At 44.6% G+C, this 21,505-nt stretch overlaps 1 protein-coding gene and 1 long non-coding RNA gene across 2 annotated transcripts in view; one reads left to right on the top strand and one right to left on the bottom strand.

The window, feature by feature from the left end:
* The window catches only part of LOC125942463 (uncharacterized), a 129,402-nt gene that overhangs the window by 51,649 nt on the left and 56,248 nt on the right, over window positions 1-21,505 (top strand). The window contains exon 2 of the long non-coding RNA XR_007465128.1: window positions 9,104-10,380. This is a non-coding gene — a long non-coding RNA (uncharacterized LOC125942463). The remainder of the gene's footprint in view (window positions 1-9,103; window positions 10,381-21,505) is intronic.
* LOC119446210 (fatty-acid amide hydrolase 2-A-like) overlaps window positions 1-21,505 on the bottom strand; it is a 103,488-nt gene that overhangs the window by 48,446 nt on the left and 33,537 nt on the right.

The raw sequence follows: 21,505 nt of genomic DNA, 5'->3' as shown, positions 1-21,505 counted from the left end.
AGCTGATGTTGAGACTCGCCGCTAGCAGCTGGTCTGCCACAGTTTTGTGTGAGGTGTGATTCAGCGGCACTGAGCTCATTCGCTGGCTGAGTTGGCAATCCCCCCCCCCATCCCCATGATGCTAATCCTGCTTTACCAAACAGATGGTGTTGACCCAGTGGGATTCAAACTTGGTACTAATAATAAACCTCCGAGATCTTTCGGCACTTCGTTTAGTCGTAGTCAGCCACAGCCTGCACACTTTTCAGTTTCACCGATAGTCTGCAGCCCAACACATTGCTTGAATGGCAGGTTTATGCATGAAACACTATTTGTGAAATGAAATGCTGCTACAAAAAGCATCAAATAGCAACATGCCCGTGCTTGCGCATTTGGTGCCACAGCAACATTCAATTTAGCTACAAAAGTTCATTATCTGTCAGCTCAGATGGTTTCGACCACAAAGGCTGGTTTGAAGTTGAGAAGCGACATGCTACCAGCCCAAGTGAAATGTAATTTCTCTTAAAACATACCCAAAATTACCACCAAAAAGTGAAATATTTTGTAGGAGTCTTAAAGTGCAGCTTACTTGAATTAAACGTAGACTTCGTGCATTGCATTTCCACACCCATCTTGGCAGGTGGCTCGACTCTAAGTCTGTTTGAAATGGTCCAATTTGTGGTGAACCTCCTTCACCATCGCATTTGCCACCTCGGGATCTAGCACTGGAAAGTCTGGTGGTACTTGAGTGGCCAGTGAAGTCTGGGAACACTGCAGGAGGAACTCTCTAGTGTACATCTTGAGGCCTCTGTGAGTGCTGCAAGGTGGACCAGCAGCCTCTGACATAGTTGATGACAGGAGCACTTGCTGGTCATCGGCACTTGTTTCAAACTCTGGGAAATTTGCAAATCCTTTGAGCTGCCTTTTCCCAGCTGTTTGGTCATTAGTACCCAATGTCTTGAAGGCAGCTGAAAGCATGTGCTTATTAGTATTGCTTGAACACTGTGTTGCACTTCCAAGCCCCTCAAATTGGCCGTCATCCTCGTTTGAAAACTGTGATGGATTCAAAAGGCCCTTGAACTGATTGGGTTGGCCAGGTTCACTGGTAGTGCCCAACGTCTTGGAGCCAGTCGAAGGCATATGCTTGTTGTCAACACGTCTTGAAAACTGCATTGAGCTTCCGAGCCCATCGATTTGCTTGGTTTGTTCACGTTTGTCATTACTGCCCCAAGCTTTGAAGTCAGTTGGAAGCATGCACTGATTGTTGAATTCTGTAAGGCTTTCAAGTCCCTTGAACTGCTTATTCTCAGAAGCTCCACTGGTATATCCAAATCTCTCAAAACTGCCTTGAGCAAACTGTGTCTTCATTGCATAGACAGACTGCAAGGTGTCCCTCAGCGGCCAAGCGACTGCTTCTGTCACAAGTCTCAGTTCATCTTTTTCGTAAGCTTCACCATGTGAGCTGTCCATCTGGCTCTTCTGAAAACTACTGTTTCCAACAGTTTGCCCCTGTGCACGCACTGCATCTGTATGCAGCCCAGGCACTGTAGGTTTGTTGGATGGATCACCTGACCCAGTGAGCATGCTAGACAAATCTTGGTTTGCAAGGTTAAATCTGCCTGCTGTTGTGCCGGAAAAGAAGTGCCGTAGTACACATGTGGAGATATTCGCAATGGTGTTGTTTGTTCCACTGATCTGGATGAGATCCTTGCCAACAGTGATGGTCACTACACATGTCTTAGCATCGCCATCAGTCACAGCAGGAGCAGTCTTCTGATACATACAAAGATAGTCAGTGGTTAATTGTCCCATTGGCCCACTTTCCATCCTGAATTGGAGGCCCACTGTACTGAGTGATGTCCTCAGAAATTACTTTAGCCATTTCCACAACACCTTTAGTCTCTTGGCCTTGTGTACTTGCATTAGCATTTTGAACAACCTCTTCGTTTCTTAAAAAGTGCTGCCATGTACCCTTGGCTGGCATATCGGAGGTTACAGACCGCTTATGCATTTGTACGTCTTGCAGATTAGGGCTCTCTTTCCAGATGCTAAGGTTTTGAAAAGTGGCCTCATCTTTTAGGGGGCCTTGATATGAGACACTTTGTGGGTTGGCAGAATTTTCGGGATTCTTGATCTCTTGAAAGGCCCATGGCAAGATCGGTGCTGCCGCAGGCTTGGTTTCCGCCTTGACAGTTCCCATTTGTGAACGCTGCTCCTGTTGCTGCTTCTGCTGGAACTCGCGGGCCAGTTTAACTGCATAAGCGTCGTCGTACATGATGGAATCAAACCCGAGCTCTTCATACTTGCGAAAATAATACTCCTTTGCGTCCTCATCGCTCTGCCAGTCCATGGCACGCAGTTCAATCAGTTCGAGGAGCATCAAGCGGCTGAAAGCGTCCAGTTTGTCATCACGGGAAACGTTGCGCAAGGTGACGAAGTGTGTGTCCAACTGGTCTTTGAATATTTGTTCCATGGCAGGACCCTTGACTTTCAGAAGGCGACAGACTTGTTCTAGATCGGCATTGCTGTGGTTCCGATGGTCGATGGAAGCACAAAGTGACTCTATCTGACTGAGCAGGAATTCGTCGGCTGAGGCAAACGTTACGTCGTCGATCGGCGAGGTCATGTCCTCGGCAGGACTGAGCAGAGTTGTCAGAGACCTGTCAGGATCGAACCCGGGAGGCTCTTCTGGACGTAGCGGGCGTGGCCTCTCGAGTTTACGTACACGTTTCGTGTTTTTAACTGACATCTAGCTCCTGGCGTTCCAATAGTACGCAAGCCGTGTCAGCGTCGTAGCCAAAGCATGGCCAAAGGTCTCGGACAAAGGCGCAAGATGATGATGATAAGGCGTAGACGAAGAAATTAGGTACCAGTATAACAGAGCGGCGCGTACGAAATGGTCTTTTGTGTCAGAAACGCACAGCGCGCGCTGCAAGGGCAAGGATAGACCACCCACCGAAAACGGCGTTTTTCTTTGCGCTCAAGTAGTAATTTTCGATACTCTCGCGTTATCTTCCTTTGTCTGTACATCATTTCCTATCAATAAAGCCACGTGGTCATTACGTGATCACAGGCAAGAACGCGTGTGTCCGTGGGCGCGTCTCAGTGGGTGCTATTCTATATAATTTATTAGACAGGCGCTGTATCATATGACAAAGACATTTAAATAATAGCTAGAATTTGTATGTATATATATATATATATATATATATATATATATATATATATAATTAACAGTTATAGCATGACGTTTATTACTGTCCGCTAGTGCGTGTGCGCACAACGCTTAACCGGCAGCGGAAGACGCTGTTCTCGCCCTAAGGCAGTGGCGTGACCAGAATGTATTTGTTTTTTCGTTTTTTTTCCCCAGAAATGGAGGGGGCGTGCACTTAACCGTGACCGGGGGCTGCACTCTTAAAAATGTTTACACCCTTTGGGTCGTATCTTGTCCCCAAGCGACACAGCATTCTCGGCAGGAAAGTATAGCGAGCGCTGAGTTTTCAACAAAGGAAACGCAAGCATGGGAGATGATGATTATTGTTTGGGGACAAGATACGACCCAAAGGGCGTAAACCTTCGTTAGAGTGTGGGCAGTCCGCATCCTAACATGTACAGCATATGTAACACAAAAATTTCAGGAAAGGGAGGACGTAGTACGCGCTTGGGGAAAATGAAGTAACGCAAAATGTCCGGTACTGCGCGCGCAGCAAGTTCACGGTTAGAAATGGACACCAGAGTGAGAAGAGGCCAGGAAAAAAATTGAGACGCTTAAGCTTTCAAAGATCCCGTAGTGCTTCTCACGCTTCCCGGAAACTGCAGCTTATGTAGCGGTAATGTTAACCGGGAAACGCTGGAAGCGCACGCTGTGCACGAAGACGATTTTTCTTTTTCCCGCCGGCTGGCTGGCACCGCGGATGCCGCGCTATGATTGGTAGAAAGCATGGGGCGCGCGGCGTGCTGGGATTGCTAGCGAGTTTTACCTCACGGCGCGCTCAATGCCGTCGCCGCCGTGCTCACTGCGTAACGGGGCCCTTAAAGCTTTGATACAAGCGGGAATAAGCTTCCCTTTATTAATATGCATGGAGGAGAGAAATCATCTCCGGCGAAAAAATGCAGAACAGTGTTATGATAATGATAAGATATGAGTGGCCTCCCTGTTGAAATTGACCCTAAATATATATTAAAAATGTTTTTAGCGCTATCTTAATGTCATTGCAAGTTTTGATTAGGTCCTATAGGGCATTATCAGTGTAAACTGCCGAGCAGCAGGAAACGAAAGAGCGCTTTATTGCGAGAGGCAGGTGTATTTATACACAGGCAGACCAGGCTTGCACATGCGTGTCAACAGTATTCTTGATGACGTTGCCACTGGCCTGGTCACAATCAGAACCAGCAATGACATAGAACAATAGTCTTCAGAAAGAACTATACTCTATAGAACTATATAGTATAAGAAAGAACTGTAGTTCTTTAGAAAGTTCTCCCCAGTGTCATCTGGTACTATACATTGTCGACAGTGCGTCTGCAAGTGTGCGTTACAAAACACGTCAGTTCTTTTTCACCATGGGCACCAGAAGGATCTACGGAGATAATTAAAGTTGCTTGTAGTCAGAGGCAGGGATCGTAAACAGTTTTGGGTGTGGTCTGTTTGTTTTGTTATTACGGTAGTGTTGATATGTCTCATTGTTAGTTCACCCCAAATTGTGAGCCTGCAATAAGCAATGCTCTAGTTTATGTGTTAGCTTTCTCGTGGCTTTCTTGACTTCCATATTTTCTTTCCACATTTTTTCTTTTTTTCCCCACTTATGCACGACATTGCTAGGATACGACCATGTCATGTGTATTATATCTACGTGCTTCTAAAGAAACCTTGGTTTGCATCACCAGTGCTTGTTTTCTTTTTTTTTCGATTCCACATCCTTCTTTGCTCTATTTATCCATCACCATACAACTTTATCAATGTGCCCAACTTGTCAGTTTGTCGCAGTATTGTATTGCTTATTAGTTGGCGAAAGTTATCCTGTTTTGCTTCAAGTGTGTATCCAGTGAGCTGTTAACCGTTCATTTATATGGTGTTAACGGCGCACCCAGACTTGAAGACTAAATCATATTACTAATGTAAAACTCTGTAGCGGACTTAAGTATTTTGAGGCTTCTCCTGCCATCAATGTTTTTTGAAGCCCCATATATCAGTCACTTGTTGAAGTTTCTTTTAAGATCTTTTATTGACCGATTAATTTAATTATGGGGTTTTACATATTTTTATTTTTTTAAATGCAAAGTTGGTCACCAAGTGATAGTTTGCATTCATAATTTAGCTAGTATGGATGGAGAAAAGGGGTGCAATCGAAAAGCCAATGTAGATATTAGCTTCAAATGAACCGCAGTACTCTATATCTGCTAGCATAACACGATTGGGACGGGAGGATATTCTGGAAGTTGACCTAGTGGACTGTCCATTTTGGCAGCTGCTGAAGTGCTGATTGGCTTGGCTGGGGTAAGAACGAGAAGGAGGCAGGCGCCCAAGCCAGTCTCCTCCTTGCTGGTACAGTTCCAGCCAATCAGTGGTGACCGAATTGGACAGTAGGTGGACTCTTACAGAATACCCCCCAGATGTCTGACCATTATGCAGTGTGAACCAACAGCGATAAGCTGCATACTTGTTTTCCTGGCCCCATATTAAACATGCACTGATGACTTGCTGAGAGCAACCAAACAGACTAAAATAAAGAACAACATAGTGCACAAGTTTAATGCGAGCAAGTAGTGTGATACATGGGATTCCATGGGCAGAAAGTCAGTTCATATTGCAAACACAGATGTTGCAGATCACAGAAAAAAAAAGACTAGAGAAATCCTTCCAAATGTGCAATACTAATTGTTACAAAATTGCAGCAGGCAGAACAAAGCAAATTCTCACTTTTGTAACAGAGTTTACTGCCTTGCAAGTGTATTTTTTTGCAAGATAATCAGCAGGAATGTATTCTGAAATGCTTTTCAACGAATCCTTGTAAACATTGCAATTATCATGGCTGACTACGACACAGTTCTTGTTTGCAAGTCCAACAAATCATGCACTACCTAAGCGTGACGGATCAACACACACATACGAACCATATGAACCGCAGAGCAAGTGTGCCTGGAACAACGGCACTTGAAGAAAAACAAAACTGCACGAATGCGGGCAAAAGACCTTCACTAGCATTACCCTCTTTGCTAGTGACACACCAGGACACCGTTTGGTCCTATTTGCATGCTCACAGACTACCAAAAAAACAGTGTTATCTATAGTTACAAAGATTTGCCACTCTCAACGATACTACACTCTCAACATACAAGTTGGCTACTCCCTATTTGCTAAAACACACACACACACTGTTGCAAGAACATCACAAGCTACAAAAGAAAAAGCATTGACATGTACATACCCAGGATGGTCAGAAACAATGTATGACAAAAGCATTCCAAAACTTATGCCTGCAAACAATGCTTTCACATTTGTGCCTAAAATTTTCAGTCTGAAACTACAGCAAACTCTCAATATAATGCAGTCACTGAGACAGGAAATTGGTTTGTTGTAAGCGGTACTTTGTTAAAAGCAAAGACCCTAAAGAGTCATAGTAATGCTGGAAGTGCACTTTGACGGTGCGGGCGCTCGTAAAATATGTAAACGAAGCTGGGCTCAATAGTAATAAACATTACAGTTGTTAAATTCTACTGATGCTCGCGAGCAGCTGTCGACATCATACGATATCAAGTCACGAGAAGCCATGTGGCAGAGTTGTCTTTAGGGAGCGATAAACCTCTCCACATTGATAGCAAGTAAAAACAAAGGGCCATCGTCTGCATGCTACATGCATCGTTTCGAGTGGCCCTAATTAGCTTCCCCTTGTTCACTGTAATGCTGTATTTGTAATAAAAATGAGTGCAAAGAATTCAGCAAAGCAAAATGAAAACTAATCTTCCCAAGGTGTGGTGAGGGCTTGCAAATGAAGAGCTCATCAAAGTACGACGTGCATCATCGTTACTGACAATTGCGACTTCAGCAACACCTGTGGCGTCATTGCAATTTCTGCATTGTGGCAATAAGAATAAATAATCAAAGGAACAAATTTGAAATATGACACCACCAGCTAGCTTTTCTCAGGAATCTGCACGTACCAGGGTACCAAGATGGAAGCGTGTCAACAACTTGGCCGCCAAATAGGCTGCTACGTATTATTCCACATATCCTTGAATGTTTGAACGTTGGCAACACTCAACTTAGGTCACACTCAATGCGAGTGTTCCACGTAAGTTTTTCAGCTTCATGCTTTGATGCAAAGCCTCTGAAGGCTGCAAGGGCTGAAGACTTGCAGCCAAGAATGAGCTTTAGCGATTGGCCAGCAGTACTTCCTATGTCCAGCTTGGCTAGCATAAAATCATCTGGTTTGAATGTTGGCTTTCAGTTAGCGCTGGTTTAAAGTGAAGCGTAAAACAGTCTCAAAGCTAATGTGCTCAGTAGTGATAGAGACCTTTTTGGAAGCTGGAAGTGTGTCTTAGTGATATGAATGGGGAGGAGTATGAGAATATAGGTATTTCGCCCTGAAAGGGCACAAAAATGGTTCTGGAAACATTTGATAAATTAAGTCATGCTTGTGGTCCCGTCATATGAAGTTTGAAGCCTTGACGATAAAAAAATGCCAGGTCCTGCTGTGTTGTCAGAATATAGTATGACAATTCTTGCTGCTTCATGCCATTGGTTTACTAAAATTAGGTTCAGCTAAACTCGCTTATGCTTTTATGGGAGACTTATTCTCTTGATGGCATCTGTGCAAGGATTCACTCACAGGAAGAGAAGAAACGAAGAAGCAAAAAAAATGCTTTCCCACAACCTGAGACGACAGCAGATTGCAATTGAATGTTCATTGTAATGGTCACAAACACAAGCTTGGAATGCATTTATCAATTGCGCATTTCATTTCCTGCCTTCTAAAAAGTTCACACATTTTTGTGGATGCCGAGTTTCCCGAGCTTACTCAGGAAATCTAACCCAAGGCAAAGTGCACGGAAGACAGAGATTACCAGTTGTACGAGGACGGAAAAAGGAAAACCGAAGCTGCAGTGATTTGCTTGTTATATTCTTTGGCATTGCAGTCAAATCCCAATGTAACAAACACAGGTAAAGCGAATTATTCTCTTCAAGCACGCGAAACTTAGTGGTCTACACTCGTGTAGAATAACTCCCTCATAATGGACAGGACATTGGATATACGTATCGAACTCTGGCTATCCGATGCCAGGCAAGACGTCGTCTCGCTTGACTCTTCGGAATGCACTTTCTGCAATGGGTGTGCAGTGGCAATACTGTGTAGACATTCAAGGAATCGAAGCGCAGGAAGTCTACACAATCTCGCGCATCAAAAATGCCATTCTTAGTGACACTGAAAAGCAGTTCAAGGCACAGGCAAAAATTACTGCCTACTATGCCTACACCTGTAGTTTTCTCTTTACTAAATTGATTCCTTCCTCGCTTCTTTTCTCCTATGAAGGTAACAAATCCACATACAGTCAAGCCTCGATATAATGAACCTCGAATTAACGAAATTCGCGATATAACTAAGTTTTCTGATGAAAGTGCAACTTCGTTATATCGAGGTTCGACTGTATAACGAATGGAACACAGAAGTTTAATTTGTTGTATGAGAGTTTAGGTATATCTAATTACCCGATTATCAAACACTCTTTAGTGCATAAACCCGTTGGTTATAACCACGTTAGACTGTACTATTTTGGCGCGACGGCAGTTAAAAGCTTCAAATTGAGATTGTTGCATTTGCCCCGCCTGTTTGTTCATCCTTTCCATTACATTATCATCATGAGACCAACTCGCAAACCTCGGCTCCATTCTTGTCGTATGGTGAATAAAAAACTGCCCACAACACTATCACCCTCACAATAATGTGAATTTTGGGGCCACTGTGCTCTTGCACAGTTTAGAGCTCAACAGCTTATGCGGTGTTTTGTGTACCACACAGACTGGCAGTTGTGGTGTTCGTGTATTTATTTGTTAGGCCCCTGCAAGCAATACAATAGTGGATGAACACTATGTTGCCTGCAGTATTGAGAAGAAATTGGTTTTGAGAAGATGACGAGATGACGAGAGCCCACATCAGTAGAAGTAAATCATTTCAGAGCCAAAGGTGCTGCTCGTCTTTTTTTCGTTTTTTTTTTTTTCCTGTATTGTTCGAAGTAACGACGGTTCAAATTCTTTTACTGTGTTAATGAGAAAACAGAAAAGAAACCCATTCTGTCTAATCTTCCTCAGAGCTAAAGAATCTTCTTTTTCAATGTGAACAGATCGACAGTTCTGTGTTCTCAAGGTGCTTTGTAGCTGGCAAGAGCACAACTTAATGGTCCAGTGCACCCCAAGATAGGCGAACATAAAAAAAAGCAGCTTGGGACTACAGGCATGCAGATGCCGGTGTCTTAGTGCAGCTAGTCATCCCCACAACATACAAAGAGGGCCGCATATTTGTGAATCTAAGGATGCTAAAAAGCTAGCAAAAAGGCTATTTCTTCAGTTCTACTTTGTAATTCTATGGAGGAAGTTTGGCTACTCTACAGTACAACTATCATGGACATACATGATTTGCAGCAGCTGTTAGGGTAGACAATAGAATGAATGACTTTGCCTTGAGCCAGTGAGCTAGTCCTCATTCCTTTCTATTCAGAGCTGCTCCCACTGGATTCTTTCCACAAGCTGGCGGTGCTTTTCGACACAAAGGCTCTTGGCATGTTTCATGTTTTCAATTGCAATGCAAGGTATTAAATGAAGGCATGGACCGAGGGTACATGTCCGAATGTCCTCGACACTCCTTACTCCCCCCCTCATCAGCAGTGAGTCTACTGTACAACTTTGAATTGTACAGCAGACCCCCGCAGAGGGCGATGCCAAGTACTTTGGTTGTGGCGATTAACAGACATCACTAATCAGATGGCACACGGGTAACCATGGGTATCGGTTTGGGACAAATAAATAATTTACACATCTTCTTTTTCAATTGTTTAGAAGAAAACAAAGAATAGAAATCTGACATTCAAACAACAGGCACACCCTATTAGACATGGGTATAATGCGAGTAAACGCACTACACTATCACAAAATTGTCAATGCTGTGACAAAGATGATAAACACCCACAAACACCTGCAATACTATTGCTCAACGAAAAGTGATGCTGAAGCCGGGACACAGCAGGCTTCCCTAACAAATTGGTGGAGGCATTGGATCAACTACCAAGCACTCATTTTGGAATTTTGGACACACACTCTACAGCTGGCTATCCCCGACGTTTACAGAGCGGTCATCACATCATTCATCATCCCAAGTTGACATGCTACACTTTCACGAAATTGCCGAGGTTGTCATCTCAATACCATTCATCATCATTGTCTAGGAGCGTCTGACCCCAACGCCAGGAAAAGTCTAGATTTGTACCTGGTTCTGTGCAGGGGAGAGGGCTAACTCAAAGCAGACGTCACCTACTCAGAGCACCAGTGCTCTCGATAGCAGCAGACACACAAGACTGGGCTGGTGCTCAGATTATCAGAATTTTCAGAGGTGGCTGCCAGGCTGTCAGCGAAAAGTTAATGGTTTGCCAAATGCTTCTGAAAGGAACCCATGTCTGGCAGGCACATAAACTGTGTGGCTGCACGCCACCTTGTCACAGCTATGCTGAGCTGTGTGTATAAGCAACATCCAGCAGTTAGCAGCGAATTGCTGCTGCAGTTTCACACACTGAGTCTAACTCAAGAGCTAAAAACAAAGCCTAACCCCACAACAAGCTAACGCCTGTATTCCTCCTTTCTGGGTGGCTACATTCCCTTCCTGCTGAAAAACGATTTAAACACAAAACTAGTGCAACGCCTGTGCACTATTCTAAATGATGAGGTAATGCTGAAGCCATTGCATCATATGTGGGGAGGAATTCAATGAACAACAAAAAAGTAAAAGGTCTTGGGCAACAATCTGAAAGTCGGGCTTGGTTGCATTGCTTTGAAATTTTTCATGAAAGGAGTCAATTACCGAAACTATAAAGCTGCAGCTGCTACTTGTGAGTGCGTACAACTCTCAAAAAAACCTGCCACCAAACGACAAGTGCCCATCTTCATGATGAACAGATCACAGTATGCAGACAAACATATCACCGGTTCTGTGAAGCTGATTGAGTACTGGAAGAATGTGAGCTCACACTTCGCGACTACAAAGACGTATCAGAGTGCATGATATAACAGCTGTCCACTAGTACATGCGACTGTACTAAGCTTAGCAGACGGCTAGCTCTTTGAGACAGGAAGTATCACAAGACACGTGTTAGCTGTTCCCTATGACTCACACCACACATGCCACAATGTTAGACAAAGACAGCAGACATGACCACTAGACAATAACGAGCATCACTAACACAGCAGACTCGGTGTGCAAACATTTCTGCAAGGTCAGGACGTTACAGAACACACTGAAATGGTGCATGACAGCACGGATGATAGATGAAAACTATAAAGCTGCAGCTGCTACTTGTGAGTGCGTACAACTCTCAAAAAAACCTGCCACCAAACGACAAGTGCCCATCTTCATGATGAACAGATCACAGTATGCAGACAAACATATCACCGGTTCTGTGAAGCTGATTGAGTACTGGAAGAATGTGAGCTCACACTTCGCGACTACAAAGACGTATCAGAGTGCATGATATAACAGCTGTCCACTAGTACATGCGACTGTACTAAGCTTAGCAGACGGCTAGCTCTTTGAGACAGGAAGTATCACAAGACACGTGTTAGCTGTTCCCTATGACTCACACCACACATGCCACAATGTTAGACAAAGACAGCCGACATGACCACTAGACAATGACGAGCATCACTAACACAGCAGACTCGGTGTGCAAACATTTCTGCAAGGTCAGGACGTTACAGAACACACTGAAATGGTGCATGACAGCACGGAGGCATAGATGAACCGCATTGCGTGAATCATGCCACGTTGATAGAAAAGTCCTCCTGCAGAAGAAGTGCCCAAGTCCAAGAAACCTGTTGATGCCACGCACAAGTGTGCCTCGCTTCATCGGCATATGCACAGTGAAACGACTGCTCCAGATGCCCTCTGCACAACACACGTTTCACAAAACTGTCGGCACTAACACGAAATGTCCGGCCAACAATTTGCACCGTGCCAGGGTTGCCATCACATGGGGTCCGAGTCTGCAAATCAACAACGCACTCCAACCAAGATAATGTGCAACACAAAGAGAGAAAAACATATCTACCTCCATAACATTTTTCACCAGCGTTTCAGTCTCTGATCCACACCTTTGGCGCAGAAATAAGGTGAATGTGTGAGCAACAGTGGGCGGCAATGTCCACCTCTCTACAACAGGAAGGCAAAGTGATGCTGCCTGTTTCTGAAGGCCCCCTGCTCCTACTCTGTCGGAGGCTGAAGCAAGCCACAGAACGCCTTCTCAACTTCCCGTGCCCCGTCCAAGCAGAGGTGATCCTTGTAGAAGGCAGCCACGACCTGCACTCCCAGTGGCGAGATTCCCACGGGGCACTGGCAAGTCGGGTAGCCGAGGACGTTGAAGATGGCCGTGAAGGCATAGTTGAAAGGCTTGAGCAATGGCTGGTAGTGGAAAGGTGCCGGCTCTGGGTGGGACGGGTAGACAAATAAGGCATTGCTGGCTCCAAGGAGAGCATCGAGACGGTTTCGCAAGGTGTCCGCTCGAGCCAGAACACGCGTGAGTGCAGGGTGGCCGCGTTTTGGAGACAGCCATTCCAGCAGAACGAGGGCAAGGGCAGGCAGCGTGTGCGGTGAACACCGCAGCAGAAAGCATCCAAGTTCTCGCCACACGGGCACCATTCCCTGCAACAAAAAACAAATCAGTCGACACGATAAAAGGGTCATACAAAACGTTTACGGTGTGTTCTCATTTGTATATTGCATGCAATGCGTTAGAAGTAGTTATTAGTCGGTGTGTCTGCGTGAGACGACAGCACAAATGCATTCAAACATGTACGAAAATGGCTTGGAATTACAACTCAATGTAACAATTGTGAGAGTTACAGCTGGCCTATACTTCTATGATAGTACTGCTGTACAGGTAGTTGTCAGTAGCTTCATTAGTGCATCTCTTCAGGATCCAATGTCTGTCCAAAATTTGTACTTTCATTGCACTCACATTCACAATCCTCTTGCTTTTTTTGCACCTATTCAAAAATTTTTACCACAACATACTGCCACTTTCTCCCACGAAGGGATCACACAAATCATCGCCCGAGTACTCCATATAGATGGTTAAACAGCGAAGTTGAAACGTACCGCCCCAGTGTTTATCACTGGCTTAATCTCGACGGTTCATTAAAGACTTTCTCAATTAATGGTTACGTCTTTGTGTTTCTTAATGAGGTTATACACACGTTCGGCTGTGCCGGAGTGAACAACGTCATTGACGGTAAACCCTCAGTCTGCCGTTGTCGCACTGCTGCTTGCGATTCTTCAAAATTAAATTGCTTCAAAATTAAATCTGTCCATCACGTAAGACAATGAATGACTCATACCACCTTAAGCAATACCCCATAAACGTGGTTTCCCCATTACGACGACAGAAGCAAAGCGAAATTCCACGCCGGAGACAAACGCGTGAGCAGTGGCACGAGCGTATTCACACGCTGGAGCCGAGGGGCGGCAATGAGCCAGCTGTGGAAGACGACGACGACGCTCGAGCCATTGCTGATGATGACAGTTTCTGTGCACATTGGACGAATGGATTTTGGTTTCGCCTAGCCATGCAGGTTCGCTGTAAAAAGTGAATAGCTACACGCGGTCTTTTAATCTGAAGACAAATCAAGTTAGATTACGGATTCTTTTTGTCTGGGAACTACAGCCTTTGCTAGTGACATTTTGGTTTCCATCATATTGCAGTTGAGAAAATGGCTTGCACTCATCATGTGAAACCATTCTGCTTTTCTCATTGAGCATTCACGAAATATGAAGGTATGCTTTTAATAATAAACAATATAATTTCCCTGTCATACCGAATTCACAATGTTACATACACAGTAAGTTCACTGGAGAGAGAAGTGGGCTCACCTTGAGCAGTGCCAGCTCCGAGGCGAAGGAAGGCACAGCTGCAGCAGCCAGCCGAGCAGTGAAGATTTGGGCTGAGTAACGGAATTCTTCAAGGGCCAGTTCAACCACAGGGCTGCCATGTGCATGACGGATATTGCGGGCCACCTGTGTGAACCCAAGGGCAAGGCTTTGTAGGCCCATGTACAGTTAAACCTCTATATAACGAACTTCAATGTTATGAAATTCTCGATATAACTTTTTATAACTTCTTGTCCATAGAACACCACGTATTTTGAACGTCAACACAACGAAGTGTGTGTATACACAATTTAAATATAATTAAATTTCGCCCTCGTCGCGAATGAATACCGAGATAATAATTGAAAGCTTCTGTGAACGCAGATGGCCAAATGGTTGCATTAATGAGGCTGCTTGCAAACACACCTCTCAAATCGTGTGACCGTTGAAGCGGAGCAGAGTCACGTTTCATATGAAGTCCACGCGCGGTAAGGTCCTATTGCACCCTGTGTGCTGTACGCTTTAGGTGCGAGTGAAAGCGTGCGAGGATAAGCCGAAAAAAAAAAACGGTGGCTTCATGAGCGCCATCTTCTCGCGCAAGCAAGGAGAAAGGGGGGAGGGAAGTGGTAACGTGATCAACCACGTGTGAGCGAGGGGGGTAGGAGGACAGGCTGAAGAGTGTCCTTTTCTAGCGCAGCCTGCGCACCCTGTTTTAGAAGTAATCTGCTGTGTGTGCAAAGAATAGATGAGCACAGATGGCGTGGCATTGTACGCTGTCTTCCCACGCAAATAGTGCTAGAGGTTGTGAAAAATAGAGTTTCAAAGAGGCATTGTAGCGAGAGGCAGACAAAGCATTCGCTTTTCGCGATAGCGTCATCGTACTACGGGTGACACTCATCAGCTGCAGGGGCGTGGCTGGGTTTGCTTTTTACCGCCGGTGTGAAGATATTGTCGACACAGTATGAAACCGAATATTTTGTCACAGACTCTCTAATTCAACAAAATTGCTTTTTTTATTATTCAAATTTTCTTTTTCCAATTGCCCAATAAGTCAGAAAATTTAGTGGCCCCTTTCCACACAAGAAAAATCCACTGGCGACTGTACTTATTTGCATAAAAGATTGAATTTCTATATAATGAAATTTAGACATAACGAAGCAAACTGACATCTTACCGACTTCATTATATCAAGGTTTAGCTGTATATTTCATTCTGAATTGCTCTACATTTGCACAACACGTGTGTGGCCATTTATTAGCCTGGCCATCTTATCCGAGTACAACATGTGGTAATTATTGAAATGTTTTCAACCGTTCTCGTGAGCGTCGTGGGAGACAAAGCCGGCACATGCCTCCCCCCCCTTTCTCTAATGCAGGGAGCCCGGTCGCTTCTTGGTAGAAACTGTACATGAGTGCAATGTAGCACACAGCACTTCTCAAAGTGTGCCACTCAGTCCACTTGTCCTCAAGCACAACAATGAGTTCAATGCCTGGCGTGCTGAGGAGTCTCGCCCAGTGTCTCGAGAATACTCGCTTCTGACAGAGGGTGATAGTGAACCCTTTCTAATGCACTTGAGAGTTCTTTTCTAGGGAGGGTGAAATGAAAAAAATTACAAAGAAGGTGTGCAATTGTCTCTTCTCTGCTGCAGTTGTCGCAGGTAGTGTTGTCGACCATCGCGATGCAAAATGAATAGACGTTTGTTGTGAAGGCCATGCCAAACCACAGGCGGCACAGAAACACTTCTTTAACTCGTGATAACTCTCGCGGAAGACTGCACGGTAAATGCAGGTAGAAACTTTGAAGGCGAGTGTATATTCGGTCAAGTTCCATTGCAAGCTTGTGTGCTAGCGAGCCGATTCTGAGGTGCAAGAAATGTCACCTTCTTTTCATCATCTAAATCTTCAATGGACCGTATTAGTACTTCACGTAGCTGTGCTAGCATTTATAGCCCTTCTCAACACACTAACAAACCAATTTTCCCTATTAGTATATGATAGGTACAGTTTAATGATGATGATGATGTATGGGGTTTTTTGGCGCAAGGGCCAGATATGGCCAAAGAGCGCCATACACATTGGTGATGGGTTTCAAATCAATTATTTATGAAATAAAGAAATGTACTGTGGATGGTGAATGTTAAATGGCTGTAAATAGGCCTAAAATCAGTCGCTGTAACTTGCGTAAAACATATAACTATTAAAATGATGACAATGACCAGACATGTGAGCAGTGACCATGGATGGTTTGTTATGAAGTGATGTCATAAATTGTGTACGTGAAAGTAGCACCGGCGCCTCACAGGGCCCTTGAACACAAGGGCTGAGAGGCACGTGCTCTACTATAAGGCTGTCGCAGCAGCAGCCTCTAAAGAGAGGATGTGCTACGAATGTAAGGGGCTGATGACTCGTAATGTACCAGCATCTTCAAGAAACTTTAAAACTAACCTGTGACCAAAGAACGGATCTGTGCCCAGAAACATTGCTGGGTGTAGAGGAACGTGTTGTTTGTATGCTAAGGGGAAGTATTTCTTTCTTTGAGGCTCTAATTCCTTGCACTCTATTAAAACATGGATCACAGTCAGCATCTCGCCACATTTGCTACAGGAAGGAGGTTCATTTCCAGTCAACAAGTGAGCATGTGTGCCATACGTGTGGCCAATTCTAAGGCGGCAAAAAATGACTTCGGTTGGTCGTGATTTCGTACTTGGTGGCCAATAGCCTAACTGTGGTTTGATGGCATGAAGTTTATTTCTTGTTTCCGCGTCCAATGAGTGCTGCCAATAGCTCCTAAGGCTCTTGCGCAAGAAATGCTTCAAATCTACTGCGGGAACAGCTGTAGAGGAGGTGTTCCCCTTTCTTACAAGGGAAACTACAGTTTTATCTGCAAGAATGTTGCCCTCAATACCTCTGTGGCCTGGTACCCAGCATATTGTGATACGTTGGTTAGATGCATATGTTGTGCACAGCACTGAATAGAGCTCACTGAGCACAGGGTTTTTTTGTTTACGAGGGGACATTAATGCCTTTACTGTGCTTAAGGAGTCAGTGAATATAACAGATTGTTGAAGCTTTGTTTTCATTATATGCTTCACTGCACATAACAGGGCATGAGCCTCAGCCATAAATATGCTTGTTTCTGGATGCATTTCACCGGAATCAGAAAAGGAAGGACGGATTGCCGCATAGGACACGCCAGCATGTGACTTTGATGCATCAGTAAGGAATTCCGGGCAAGAGTATTTTGATTGAAGTTCACGAAAGTGCATTCGTATATGTGCTTCTGGAGCCTGCTTCGAGACCTCGACAAACGATATATCACAATCTATAAGTTGCCATTGCCACGGAGGTAACGGCGTTGCTGCAGGCATTACATGATGCTCAAGCAGTGGAACACCGCTTTCTTCGGCGAGTTTCCTCACCCGCAGTGAGAAGGATTCTGTTGCTGTAGGTCGGTTATGGTAAACTGTGGCACACGTAGTGTCATTTACGATGGAGTAGCAAGGATGTTGGCAGTTTGAATTTATTTTCAGAAAGTACAGAAGGCTAGAGTAGGACCTTTGAAGGTTGAGTGACCACTCGTTTGACTCAACATAGAGGCTGGGAATGGGGATTCTTCTAAAATCCCCAGTAACTAAGCGGAGCCCTAAGTGATGGACAGGATAAAGCATCTTTAGTGCGCTTGGCCTTGCAGATTGATATACGACTGATCCATAATCCAGGCGAGAACGTATGATACTCTTATAAAGATTCATCAGGCATCTGCTGTCACTGCCCCAAGAAGTGTGTGATAGTATCTTTAATATATTCGCTGTTTTTAGGCACTTTGCCTTTAGGTATTTAATGTGGGGGGTAAAAGTTAACTGAGTCAAAGTATACTCCAAGAAATATTTGCTCGCTATGTACAGGCAGATGTACTCCATGCAGCTCAATGGCAGGATCTGCAGCTAAACCCCTCTTTCGAGAGAAAATCACACAAGTGCTTTTTTGAGCGTTAAACCTGAAGCCATTCTCATCTGCCCATTTCGACATTTTGCTAACAGCAAGCTGGACTTGTCTTTCACAGATGGCCAGATTGCAAGACTTAAAACCTATCTGGACGTCATCGACGTAAACGGAGTAAGAAATTGTTGGTGGTATGATAGAACGAAGCGAATTGATTTTAACGATGAACAATGTGCAACTCAGGACACCTCCCTGAGCTACACCAGTTTCCTGAATGAAAACTCTTGACAATGTGTTCCCAAGTCTAACACGGAAAGTCCGGTTTGAGAGATAACTTTCTACGAGATTCAACATCTTGCCTCGTACCCCCATAGACGATAGGTCTTGTAGTATTCCATAGCGCCATGTTGTATCATAGGCTTTCTCCATATCAAAAAAGACCGACAAAAAATATTGCTTGTGGACAAAAGCATCTCTTATAATTGCTTCTATTCGAACAAGGTGGTCAACGGTTGATCTGTTTTCTCTAAAACCACACTGATATGTATCTAGCGCATTATTTTCCAGATAATACAGCAATCGTCGGTTAATCATTTTCTCGAAACGCTTACAGATACAACTTGTGAGCGCTATTGGCCTATAGCTGGCTACGGAAGATGGGTCTTTGCCTGTCTTTAAAATAGGAATTACTATAGCTTCCTTCCATGTGGAAGGTATGTATCCCGCAGCCCAGATTCTATTAAAAAGGAAAAGTAATGCCATTTGACTTTCAGCATTCAGGTATCTTATCATGCCATATACAACTCTGTCACCTCCAGGTGAGGAGTTGCTACAGCTGCTCAGTGCAGCCTTAAATTTGGCAAGAGTAAAAGGACGGTTGTATGATTCATCATCTCCACCTTTACGATTGAATAGCTTTTTTTCGGCTATAGCTTTGCGTTTGAGGAAGGACTCGGAGTAGTGTGCCGAACTAGATAAGTTTTCAAAGTGGTTACCAAGCACAATAGCCTGGTCTGCCAAGCTTTCCCCTTGGTCGTTCACCAAAGGGAGTAGGTGCGATTGTCGACCATAAAATTTTCTCAATCTCTTCCACACCTTAGCCTCATCCGTGTAAGAATTGATTCCTGACAGGAACCTTTCCCAACTTTCTCTGCGTGCTTGACGTCGTGTGCGTCGCCCTCTTGATTTCATCTGTCTAAAATTTATAAGGTTTTCTGTCGTTGGTGAATGACGCAAAAGGCCCCAAGCCTTATTTTGATTTTTCCGTGCCTTTCTACATGCGTCATTCCACCAAGGGATTCGTTTCTTGGTTGCGGAACCGTGTGTCTTCTGTATACAGTTTCTCGCCGCACCAATTATGACAGCAGTGATATATGAGACCGCACCATCTATACTTAGGCTATTAATAGAATCTCGAGATACGTAGCTAAGTTCCCGATATCGTTGCCAATCTGCACTCTCTAGCTTCCAGCGAGGCAGATAGGTATTATGTCCATATTGTTCTGCCGTATGTAGATTGATAGAATAGTGATCACTTCCATACGGATTTTTGATCACTGACCATTCGAAATGTGTAAGTAGCGAAGGAGAGCCAATTGTTAAGTCTATCGCAGAGCACGTGTTGTGTCTCGTACTGTAGAAGGTAGGTTCCTTCTTATTGAAGAGGCAGGTACCTGTAGACAACAGGAAATTTTCAATGAGGCGACCTCTTGCATCACACCGCGAGTCGCCCCATAACATATTGTGGGCATTAAAATCACCAAGCACCATGTAGGGCTGAGGCAACTGGGATATCAAGTTTTCAAAAACCATCCTACTCAATATATAATCTGGTGGAATATATAACGAGCAGAGTGTTACGAGCTTATCATGCAATAAGGCGCGAATTGCCACAGCCTCAAGAGGAGTCTGTAATGTTACCTCTTGACAGGCGATCGACTTATCAGCAATTATCGCAACGCCTCCTGATGATGTGAGAGCACCATCACAATCTTTTCTAAAAATTATGAACTGCTTAAGAAAATTATTATGTGATGAATTCAGATGCGTTTCTTGTACACAGAGCATCTTTGGCTGGAAGTGACTGATGAGTTCTTGGACGTCATCTAGATTATTGATAAGACCTCTGACGTTCCACTACAAAATTTGGACAGCCATATTAATTAAAAGCAAAATGAATGCTCTGTGTACAAAACAAGGTATTTAACTTAAGGAATTGTGTTTTTTTGTGGAGCAGTGATTCGAGATTTTTCTTTTCTGGCGCGCTCAAGTGAGCCACGCCGCTCCCTTTGTGCCAGAGGCGTAGAGGGGCAAGAAGTATCCATCGCCTCTTGCGAGGCACTGTTCGCCCTTTCCCGGGGCACATGGGACGATTTGTCAGGCCTCACTGCATGTGCAGGGGCCTTAAAGGCCACAGGCTCAGAGGCCTGCTGGCCCTTAGACGAAGGTGGAGCAGCGGCAGCTGCCACCACCGAGGGGACAGAAGTAGCTGCTGCCGGCACACTGTGTGTGGTTCGGACAGCTGCTAGAGGCCGGTGTGGCGCAGCTGCCACGCGCACCGTATTGGCATAAGAAGGTTTTACAAAAGAAAATCGCTTCCTTGCTTCATTGAATGAAATGTTCTCTTTCACCTTTAGAGTGATGATCTCCTTCTCTCTCTTCCACGCAGGGCAAGAGCACGAGTACGCAGGATGATCTCCATCACAGTTGGAACAATGCGGGTCAGATGTGCAATTTTCAGCTGTGTGTTCATTAGCACCACATTTTGCGCAGAACATTCGGCCACAGCAGCTCTGGGAGCTATGACCAAACTTCTGGCATTTGAAGCACCTGCGAGGATTAGGAATGTATGGTCTGACACGTATCTTTATGTAGCCTGCTTGGATATATTCTGGGAGTATACTGGAGCCAAAGGTTAGGACTTAGTGCTTTGTCGGTATTTCCTGGTCATTGCGCCTTATCTTGATTCGCTGCACTTGGATAACATTTTCATCTTTCCATCCGTCAAGGAGTTCATTTTCGGTGAGATTCAAGAGGTCACTGTCAGATACCACACCACGAACTGTGTTCAAGGAGCGGTGTGCAGTTACGGTTATAGGAGTACTGCCAAAGGACAGGAGGGTGTTCAGTTTGTCATACTGGGTCTTGTTCTCAACTTCTAGGAGAAGGTCTCCACTGGCCATTTTCGTGGCTTTGTAACCTGATCCGATTGTGTCCGTAAGACACTTCGACACAAGGAAAGGTGAGACTAATCTTGCTGTCATTTCTGGGCATTCAGTGTGGATAATATGGAACCGTGGAAATTTGTCAATGTTCTTTGCAGAAAACAGCAAGGTTTCATAGGTGCGCCCTCTTTTAGAGAGAGGGCGATCGGGGAGGTGTGGAAATGATGTCAAAGCCATAAAAGATTATTTGATTTCTGTAGCGACGCCAGCCGCCCACCACCGAGCCCAACAAGGAGAC

The sequence above is a fragment of the Dermacentor silvarum genome, chromosome 1, assembly GCF_013339745.2.
Source record: "Dermacentor silvarum isolate Dsil-2018 chromosome 1, BIME_Dsil_1.4, whole genome shotgun sequence".
In the NCBI taxonomy this organism is placed as follows: domain Eukaryota; kingdom Metazoa; phylum Arthropoda; class Arachnida; order Ixodida; family Ixodidae; genus Dermacentor; species Dermacentor silvarum.
The sequence above is the reverse complement of the archived record's forward strand: the minus strand, read 5'-3'. Positions and strand labels throughout refer to the sequence as shown.